Source organism: Salvelinus sp. IW2-2015, linkage group LG23 (genome assembly GCF_002910315.2).
Source record: "Salvelinus sp. IW2-2015 linkage group LG23, ASM291031v2, whole genome shotgun sequence".
Lineage (NCBI taxonomy): Eukaryota > Metazoa > Chordata > Actinopteri > Salmoniformes > Salmonidae > Salvelinus > Salvelinus sp. IW2-2015.
In genome coordinates this window covers 47,514,537-47,524,917 of record NC_036863.1, presented here as the reverse complement: position 1 = coordinate 47,524,917, position 10,381 = coordinate 47,514,537, and positions in this window count along the sequence as shown.

Genomic DNA, 10,381 nt, shown 5'->3' with positions numbered 1-10,381 from the left:
AATACATAATTTTACATGTTTCTACTGCCAGTAACGGAACTTTTGACATTTCGTCTGCTTTTAGTGAACGAGCTTCGTGACTTTGGATTTGTTTACCAAACGCGCTAACAAAAGTAGCTGTTTGGACATAAATGATGGACATTACCGAACAAATCAAACATTTATTGTGGAACTGGGATTCCTGCGAGTGCATTCTGATGAAGATCATCAAAGGTAAGTGAATATTTATAATGTTATTTCTGACTTCTGTTGACTGCACAATATGGCGGATATATTTTTGTCTTGATTGGGCTCTGAGTGCCGACCTCAGATTATTGCATGGTTTGCTTTTCCCCTAGAGCTTTTTTGAAATCTGACACAGCGGTTGCATTAAGGAGAAGTGGATCTTAAATTCCATGTATAACACTTGATCTTTGATCAACGTTTATTATGAGTATTTCTGGAAATTGATGTGACTCTCTGCAAAATCACCGGATGTTTTTGGAACTTCTGAACATAACCGGCCATGTATACTGAGATTTTTGGATATAAATATGAACTTACATGTATTGTGTAACATGAAGTCCTATGAGTGTCATCTGATGAAGATCATCAAAGGTTAGTGATTAATTTTATCTCTATTTCTGCTTTTTGTGACTCCTGTCTTTGGCTGGAAAAATGGCTGTGTTTTTCTGTCATTTGGCGGTGACCAAACATAATCATTTGTGGTGCTTTCACTGTAAAGCCTTTTTGAAATTGGACACTGTGGTGGGATTAACAACAATATTACCTTTAAAATGGTATAAGATACTTGTATGTCTGAGGAACTTTAATGATGAGATTTCTGTTGTTTTGAATTTGGCGCCCTGCACTTTCACTGGCTGTTGTCATATCGATTCCGTTAACAGGATTGCAGCGATAAGAAGTTTTAAATCAAATCACCTGCGCCGAATACAACAGGTGTAGACCTTACAGTGAAATTATTACTTACAAGACCTAAACCAACAATGCTTTTAGAAGATTTAAGAAAAATAAGTGTCCTCTTAGAGGATCTAGATACTTTTGCTATCCTCTCTGGATTAAAACCAGATTATGATAAATGTACCATATTACGTATTGGATCACACAAAAATGCACATTTTACATTACCATGTAGTTTACCAATTAAATGGTCTGGCGGAGATGTGGACATACTCGGTATAAAAATCCCAAAAGAAAGAAATGATCTCACTCCAATAAATTTTTATAGAAAGTTAGCAAAAATAGATAAGATCTTGCTACCATGGAAAGGAAAATACCTGTCTATTTGTGGAAAAATCACCCTGATTAACTCTTTAGTCATATCACAGTTTACCTATTTGCTTATGGTTTTGCCTACACCTAGTGACCTGCTTTTTAAATTATATGAACAAAAAATATTCCATTTTATTTGGAACGGCAAGCCAGATAAAATTAAAAGGGCCTATTTATATAACGAATATGAATTCGGAGAGCCAGAAATGATTAAATATTAAAGCATTAGACCTCTCACTAAAGGCATCAGTCATACAAAAGTTATACTTAAATCCAAACTGGTTCTCTAGTAAATTGGTACGAATGTTTCATCCTATGTTCAAGAAGGGCCTTTTCCCTTTATTCAGATTACACCTGCTCACTTTTGGTTGTTTGAAAAGGAAATAATCTCCAAAATATCTTTTATTTTTAAACAAGCCTTAGAAAGTTGGTTGCAGTTTCAGTTTAATCCACCTGAAAGGACGGAACAAATAGTACAACAAATATTGTGGTTAAATTCAAATATACTAATTGATTTTAAAAATGTATTTATCGAAAAAAAAAAAAAAAAAAAGTATAATTTTTGTGAATGATATCATAAATAGGACTGGTGGAGTTATGTCACACATGCAGCTAACACAGACATATGGAAATGTCTGCTCTACCCAAAATTACAACCAATTAATTGCAGCATTACCACAAAATTGGAAGAGGCAAGTAGAAGGGGAAAAAGTAAGGAACTTGTATGTCGGCCCTGTATTAAAGAACATAAATGGTTAAAGAAAAGTGTGATAAATAAAAACATATACCAATTTCATTTAAGGACCAAAAAACTGACAGCTTTGCCATATAAATTGCAAAATAGTTGGAAGAGATTTCGATGTACCCATTCCATGGCACATGGTTTATGAATTGATATGCAAAACAACGCCGGATTCAAAACTTCAAATTTTTGCAACTAATAGAATGTTATATATATGGGGTATACAATCTTCCCAGCTCTGCAGATTCTGTTGTGAGGAGGCCAGAGTCCATTAGATCATTTATTTTGGTATTGTCCATATGTAGCTTGTTTTTGGTCACAGGTCCAGGAATGGCTGAAGAATTGCAACATTTGCCTAGAACTTAACGCTACAGATAGCAATACTGGGTGATTTGAAAAGCCATAGTCAATCAATCAATAATATCATAATTATTTTTGCAAAAATGTTTATTTTTAATTTACAATCTGTAGAAGCTATGAGAATAGGAAGGTTCAGTACTTTTGTGAAGCATCACAGCACAGTTGAAAAATATATGGCAAATAGAAATCCGAAATGGATGATGTTGAGAGATAGATGGGAGGGGTTGAATGGAGCTGAAGGGTGGGACTAGTAACAAGATAACCAATGTAAGACATACGGGATCTGTAAAATGTATATAGGTTCGGAACTTTTGTGAAATAGCACAGTTACAAATAGAAATCAAACTGGAAGGACATCAGAAATAGAGGAAGGACTAAGAAGAAACAAGAGAGGACTATTGTAAAGTAGACTGTGTCTGTAAAATGTGTATAAGATGTATAAATTGAAGGTAAAAGCAGAAGTGTCTATTAGTTTACTCCAATTGGGGGATCGGTGGTAGGGTTTGCGGAGAATAATAATAAAGGTATATTCTTTAAAAAAGTATGTATGTCTATATAGGTATGTGTATGTATATATGTGTATATGTATGCATACGTGTATGGATATATATATTTACCAAAAAAATATGGGGGATTGGAAATGATGCAGACAATTACATTGGAAGCAACATTCTTTCCGCAATATTAAGCTGATCCACCCCTTATTAAAAAAAAGTAAAAAAGTAAAAAATTTGAAAATTAAAGTAACAAATAATTAAACATTAGCGAGGCTATATACAGGGGGTACCGGTACAGAGTCAATGTGCGGGGCCACCGTTTAGTCGAGGTAATTGAGGTAATATGTACATGTAGGTAGAGGTAAAGTGACTATGCATAGATAATAAACAGAGAGTAGCAGCAGCGTAAAAGAGCGGTCTGGGTAGCCCTTTGATTAGCTGTTCAGGACACTTATGGCTTGGGGGTAGAAGCTTTTAATTAAAAAAAATTAAGAAGACTTTTGGACCTAGACTTGGCGCTCCGGTACCACTTGCCGTAGCAGAAAGAACAGTCTATGACTAGCGTGGCTGGAGTCTTTTACAATTTTCAGGGCCTTCCTCTTACACTGCCTGGTACAGAGGTCCTGGATGGCAGGAAGCTTGGCCCCAGTGATGTACTGGGCCATACGTACTATCCTCTGTGGTCGGAGGCCGAGCAGTTGCCATACCAGGCAGTGATGCAGCCAGTCAGGATGTTCTCAATTATGCAGCTGTTAGAACCTTTTGAGGATCTGAGGACCCATGCCAAATCTTCCCAGTCTCCTGAGGGGGAAAAGGTTTTGTCGTGCGCTCTTCACAACTGTCTTGGTGTGCTTGGACCATGATAGTTTTTTGGTGATGTGGACACCAAGGAAATTGAAGCTCTCAACCTGCTCCACGACAGCCCTATCGATGAGAATGGGGGCGTGCTCGGTCCTCCTATTCCTGTAGTCCACAATCATCTCCTTTTGTCTTTTTACATTTTTTATGTATTTATTAAATATTCAAAACATACTATATACTTGCAGTGAAGCCGCTCAACAACTACATCATACCAGTCATCCAACAGATTCCCATTCAGAGCGACACACAGAACCATCCAGGGTCAATGCCCTGCTCAAGGGCATGTAGACCGATCTACCACCAGGCCAAAAAACATGGACCCGAATCGTCCAAGATCCCCCCCACAGTTCCCCAATAGCTGTCCCTCAACCATTCGAGACCCCTCCCACGGTCCCCCGCAGGAAGAAAAATAAAAAGTAAAAAAATACAATTAATTAAATTCCCCACCCCCAAGAACCGCCCCCCCCAATGCACCAACAACCAAGAGAATGAACTAAAGAGCAAAATGGAAAAGACAGAAGAAAACAGCCAACAACAATGCAAAAAAAAATGTATAATACATTTTAAAACAAAGGACATCAAGGACAACTAAAATCATAACAGCAATGCCAACTGTATATGTTTGTGTGCATGTCTGGCACTATTACGTGTATGTTCTTGTATGTGTTCATTTGAATGAGAGTGTGTGTATATGCATGTGTACTGTCAAACGGTGGGTGTAGCTGGTGCATGGAAGTCAGGCGCAGGAGAGCAGAGATGAGTGGACAAAGCACTTTACTGAGGCAATTACTAGAACAGACGCAACCAATTACTAGAACAGACGCAACCGCGTCCCAAAAACAAATGCCCACAGAACAAGTGAGGCAGCACAAAGTACAACAACCAAGTACAAAGTACTGGCTGCTACAAAGCATGGGTACAAAACAAAACGGCGTAACCCAGCTGGAAGCGTATCAATCTTGACAATAAACAATACCCCACACAGACATGGAGGGAAAAGAGGGCTAAATAAACATAGTAATTATGAGGAGAAGTAAACCAGGTGTGCAGGAAAACAAGACAAGACAAATGGAAAATGAAAGGTGGAGCGGCGATGGCTAGAAGACCGGTGACGTCGACCGCCGAACGCCGCCCGAACAAGGAGAGGGACCGACTTCGGCGGAAGTCGTGACATGTACAAACACCTGTATTCACTGTTTCCTCTATCCTAAAGCATGTTTTTTAATGTATTGAAAATGAAATACAGTCCATGCAATTTATTATTATTACTTGTTCAGCAAATGTTTACTCCTGAACTTGTTTAGGCTTGCCATAACAAAGGGGTTGAATACTTATTGACTCAAGACATTTCATCTTTTCATTTTTTATTAATAAAAGAAAAATGTCTAAAAACACAAGTCCACTTTGACATTATGGAGTATTGTGTGTAGGCCAGTGACACAGCATCTAAATTGATTATTTTATTTTTTTGTTCAGGCTGTAACACAACAACATGTGGAATAAGTTAAAGGTGTGTGAAACATTTCTGATACTGTATGTAAATGAGATATTTCTGTATTTCATTTTCAATACATTTGCAAACATTTCTAAAAAGATGTTTTCACTTTGTCATTATGGGGTTTTGTGTGAAGATGGTTGTGATAAAAAATTATATTTAATACATTTTGAATTCAGGATTTTGAATTCAGTAGCACAACAAAATGTGGAATTAAGTTAAAGGGTACAAATACTATCAGAAAGCACTGTACTTCACAAGGTTATTCACAAATGACAATAATTTACAAATGACGCAAGAGATTTAGTTTGCAAGCCAGGGCCAAATTGCCTTTCTCGAGCGAGCAAGAGAATGTGATAGGCTGTGGCTGTCATGAAATTTTGTCAGCAGGTGATTGTCAAGAAAATAACTGCCGGTCTCATGGTAATTGACCGTTAATTAACATAATCACATTTAGCATCTCCTGGCTTCCTCGCCACACCTACAAGCCACTGATGCAGACCTTTGGAACATCTACATTTTCAAAAGTCTAATAAATACAAAGCCTACATCACAATACATCCATTATTTATTTTAGACAGGTCTAAAGAAACATGATCTGAAGAAAGTGTAGTCTGAGTTGTCCTTGCTATTTGTTTAGATTTCCGTGGCATTATTTTTTGCTATTTTATAGTATGAAGAATAAAATTGTACATAGCTGAATAAAATAACAAATACATCCAGCTATTCTGTGTTGAGCGATTAACAAAGAAACAGGTATTCCTATATGCTTAATTTAGAGTTATTTATGTAATTTTAGTTGTGATACAAATGTTGGGCTATATGTTTAGATTTTTTATAAATTCTAAGGCTGCATGATTCGACTCTAATGATGATTTGAAAAAAGTTGCATGAAAGGTATGAGCTCTGCTTTGTTATTTGCTCAGGCTGTACACACTTCATCAGTCTCTCAGTCTCTCATTCACAATTTGACAAGCACTTAAAAATGCCTTGAATTTCCCTGTTGCATTTGCTTTGTGTGGCCGTAATGTTGTTGTGCCTTTGGGCTGAACATAATAATTATAATTCCCTTTTCCCGGCTGTGTGCCAAAGCACCTCTCATTCATATGGCTCTCAGTCACCTGATTGGGTCTTTCTCACAGGCTATAAGTGAAGACAGACACATTGGGGATGCAACTGCGTGCCTCCTTATCCAATTCCGAGGCGCATATTGAAAATATTGGAAGAACAGTCTAAATGTACTTTTTGTCAGCCAACAAGATGAGTAGGCCTAACAAACTGCAAAAGCAATAGCCTATGTCAATCTACTATCCCCCACAGTACAAAAGTTGACCTACTCTATTCTGTGCGAGAAATAAATATTCCAAACATAGTATGGGACAGTTGTGGGATGCCATAGATCCTAAATTAATACAACCGCTAACATCAAAAAACCTGTTTTAAGGAATAAACCTGACGCAACAGATGGGACCGTTTAGCTTAAGATGTTGATAAACTATTTGACTACTTATTCGCATTATAAGCACAGCAATGCTCTCACAGCAATAGGCTATAAGCACGAATGTTCCATTAACAGGAGAAAAAAAAACTTCTCAAAAGTTACCTTTTATTGTAAATGTGCATTCATATGTTGAAAATGATCTTCCCCAAACTTGAAACTCACGCTCTGTGTATGTATGCTAGTTAGGCTCTACACCCCTTGTAAAGCAGATTAATGTGCTTAATTTTAAGAAGTTATTTGGCCACTTTAGTTGTGATACAAGCCTTATCAAAACATATAGGACTATGGGTTGGGCTACATGAGGGGTGTGCGACTATGATTTGTAAAAAGTTGCAAAAAAGCAGCTGGGCACCATTCACATGTGATAATATATCACTCACAAGTGACCGTCACACTATTCTTGATGTAATTTTGTCTTTACATATACTAAATAATAGTAACAGGGGCAGCTGAAAAGAATACATGTCATCTATGCACTTAAATAGTGAATGGAGGACGCTTTTCCAGTGGTTGTAAAGTGAAGCAATGTGCTTAATATTAAGAAAGTCGAGAAATAAATATAGTAGGCAAAGGTCTCTTTTGATAGAGGCCATCACTCTGTGATGATTTTTGACACATTTGCATTGATGTCAGAGTGATTAGAGGGACAATAGAGTGCTGAGTAGCAGGCAGTTAGCAAGTGTGGTAGGCTACTAATGACCATCAGCAGCATCAGAGCTTGGAGAAGCCTAATTACCGTGACTAAACGGTCACGTGGAATTTGACTGCATCATGCATCGTGACTGCCGGTGTAGCGGTAATAGTCACCATAACAGCCCTAGATAGGCCTAATGTCATTTTATAAAATCAAAAAGTATTTTAATATGTTTGCATCAAATGTACTTGCTTCAAATACCCTACTCCTTGAAAGTCGTGTATTGGTTAAATATAGAATAATTGAAGAATGTTGATCACTGGCAACAGTTGCAGTGTTGCACATCGAATTTACCCCCATATCATGGAATAGGCTACATGAGGGAAAGTTTATAAAAACAAAGGGTGGACAATTGGAATTATTTGATTTGGATGGATGGTTGACATGACAGGAAACAACTTTATAGCCTATTGCGCAATATATTCCACAATTCAAACCAAAATACACCAGCGACACCATTTAGGAGATAAAGGTTGTAAGCACAGTATTTCTGATCAGATCGACAATTATCTTTGGATGTACTTGTGTGGCTACAATGCCATCTTTAGAGCACAGCATTTTCTGCTTGGTTTCCAGAGCATTGAAAGAAAGAAATGAAACTAGGCTACTATCAAGGTCTGATGATGCTTCCGACATTATGGTAAAAGGATTGTTGTGTTGGGTGATGTCCTAAAGTCTGATGTATTTTGATAACTGCCAGTGACAGTGTTCATGCTTATGAGGACTTCCCTCGTGCGTGTGTAGTTGCATGTGCAGTAAACCCAAGGGTTGCCGTTTCCTCCTTGGTTGGCAGAGATCTCAGAAAAATGTAAAATTGTGAACCCGTGACCCAAATGTATCACATAAATGTGAGTCTAGAACACAGAACATACACTGTGTGTACAAAACATTAAGAACACCTTCCTAATATTGAATTGCAACCCCCCTCCCCCTTTTGCCCACAGAACAGCCTTAATTTGTCGGGCGTGAACTCTACAAGGTGTCGAAAGCACTCCACAGGGATGCTGGCTCATGTTGACTCCAATGCTTCCGGAGGGAAAATAAACGCACACCTGTTTGGGTGAGGTGCTGGCTAGCAGAGTAGAACACCTGTTTAGGAGAGGTGCTGGCTAGCAGAGTAGAACACCTGTTTAGGAGAGGGTATGTGGGCAACCAGAGTAAGGCACACCACTGTTTAGAGAGGTGCCTGGCTAGCAAGTAGAAACCACCTTTTAGGAGAGGTGCTGGCTAGCAAGAAGTAGAATACCTGTTTAGGAGAGATGCTGGCTAGCAGGTAGAACACACTGTTTAGGAGAGGTGCTGGCTAGCGAGTAGAACACCTGTTTGGAGAGGTGCTGGCTGCAGAGTAGAACGCTGTTTAGGAGAGGTGCTGGCTAGCAGAGTAGAACACTGTTTAGGAGAGGTGCTGGCTAGCAGAGTAGAACACCTGTTTAGGAGAGGTGCTGGCTAGCAGAGTAGAACACCTGTTTTAGGAGAGGTGCTGGCTAGCAGAGTAGAACACCTGTTTAGGAGAGGTGCTGGCTACCAGAGTAGACACCTGTTTAGGAGAGGTGGCTGGCTAGCAGAGTAGAACACCTGTTTAGGAGAGGTGCTGGCTAGCAGAGTAGAACACCTGTTTAGGAGAGGTGCTGGCTACCAGAGTAGCACAACCTGTTTAGGAGAGGTGCTGGCTAGCAGAGTAAGAACACCTGTTTAGGAGAGGTGCTGGCTAGCAGAGTAGAAAACTGTTTTAGGAGAGGAGTGCTGGCTAGCAGAGTAGAACACCTGTTTAGGAGAGATGTCTGGCTAGCAGAGTAGAATACCTGTTTAGGAGAGATGCTGGCTAGCAGAGTAGAACACCTGTTTAGGAGAGGTGCTGGCTAGCGAGAGTAAGAACACCTGTTTTAGGAGAGGTGCTGGCTAGCAGAGTAGAACAGCTGTTTAGGAAGGTGCTGGCTAGCAGAGTAGACACCTGTTAGGAGAGGTGCTGGCTAGCAGAGTAGAACAGCTGCTGTTTAGGAGAGGTGCTGGCTAGCAGAGTAGAACACCTGTTTAGGAGAGGTGCTGCTACAGAGTAGCACCCTGTTTAGGAGAGTGCTGGCTAGCAGAGTAGAACACCTGTTTAGGAGAGGTGCTGGCTAGCAAGAGTAGAACACCTGTTTAGGAGAGGTGCTGGCTAGCAGAGTAGAACACCTGTTTAGGAGAGGTGCTGGCTAGCAGAGTAGAACACCTGTTTAGGAGAGGTGCTGGCTAGCGGAGTAGAACACCTGTTTAGGAGAGGCGCTGACTAGCGGAGTAGAACACTTGTTTTGGAGAGGTGCTGGCTAGCAGAGTAGAACACCTTTGTTAGGAGAGGTGCTGGCTAGCAGAGTAGAACACCTGTTTAGGAGAGGTGCTTGCAACAGAGTAGAACACCTGTTTAGGAGAGGTGCTGGCTAGCGGAGTAGAACACCTGTTTAGGAGAGGTGCTGGCTAGCGGAGTAGAACACCTGTTTAGGAGAGGTGCTGCTAGCGGAGTAGAACACCTGTTTAGGAGGGTGCTGGCTACCAGAGTGACACACCTGTTTAGGAGAGGTGCTGGCTAGCAGAGTAGAACACCTGTTTAGGAAGAGTGCTGGCTAGCAGAGTAGAAACTGTTTAGGAGGGTGCTGGCTAGCAGAGTAGACACCTGTTTAGGAGAGGTGCTGGCTAGCGGAGTAGAACACCTGTTTTGGAGAGGTGCTGGCTAGCAGAGTAGAAACACTGTTTAGGAGAGGTGCTGGCTAGAGTAGAACACCTGTTTAGGAGAGGTGCTGGCTAGCAGAGTAGAACACCTGTTTAGGAGAGTGCTGGCTAGCAGAGTAAGCACACCTGTTTAGGAGAGGTGCTGGCTAGCAGAGTGAACACCTGTTTAGGAGAGGTGCTGGCTAGCAGAGTAGAACACCTGTTTAGGAGAGGTGCTGGCTAGCAGGAGAAACACCTGTTTAGGAGAGGTGCTGGC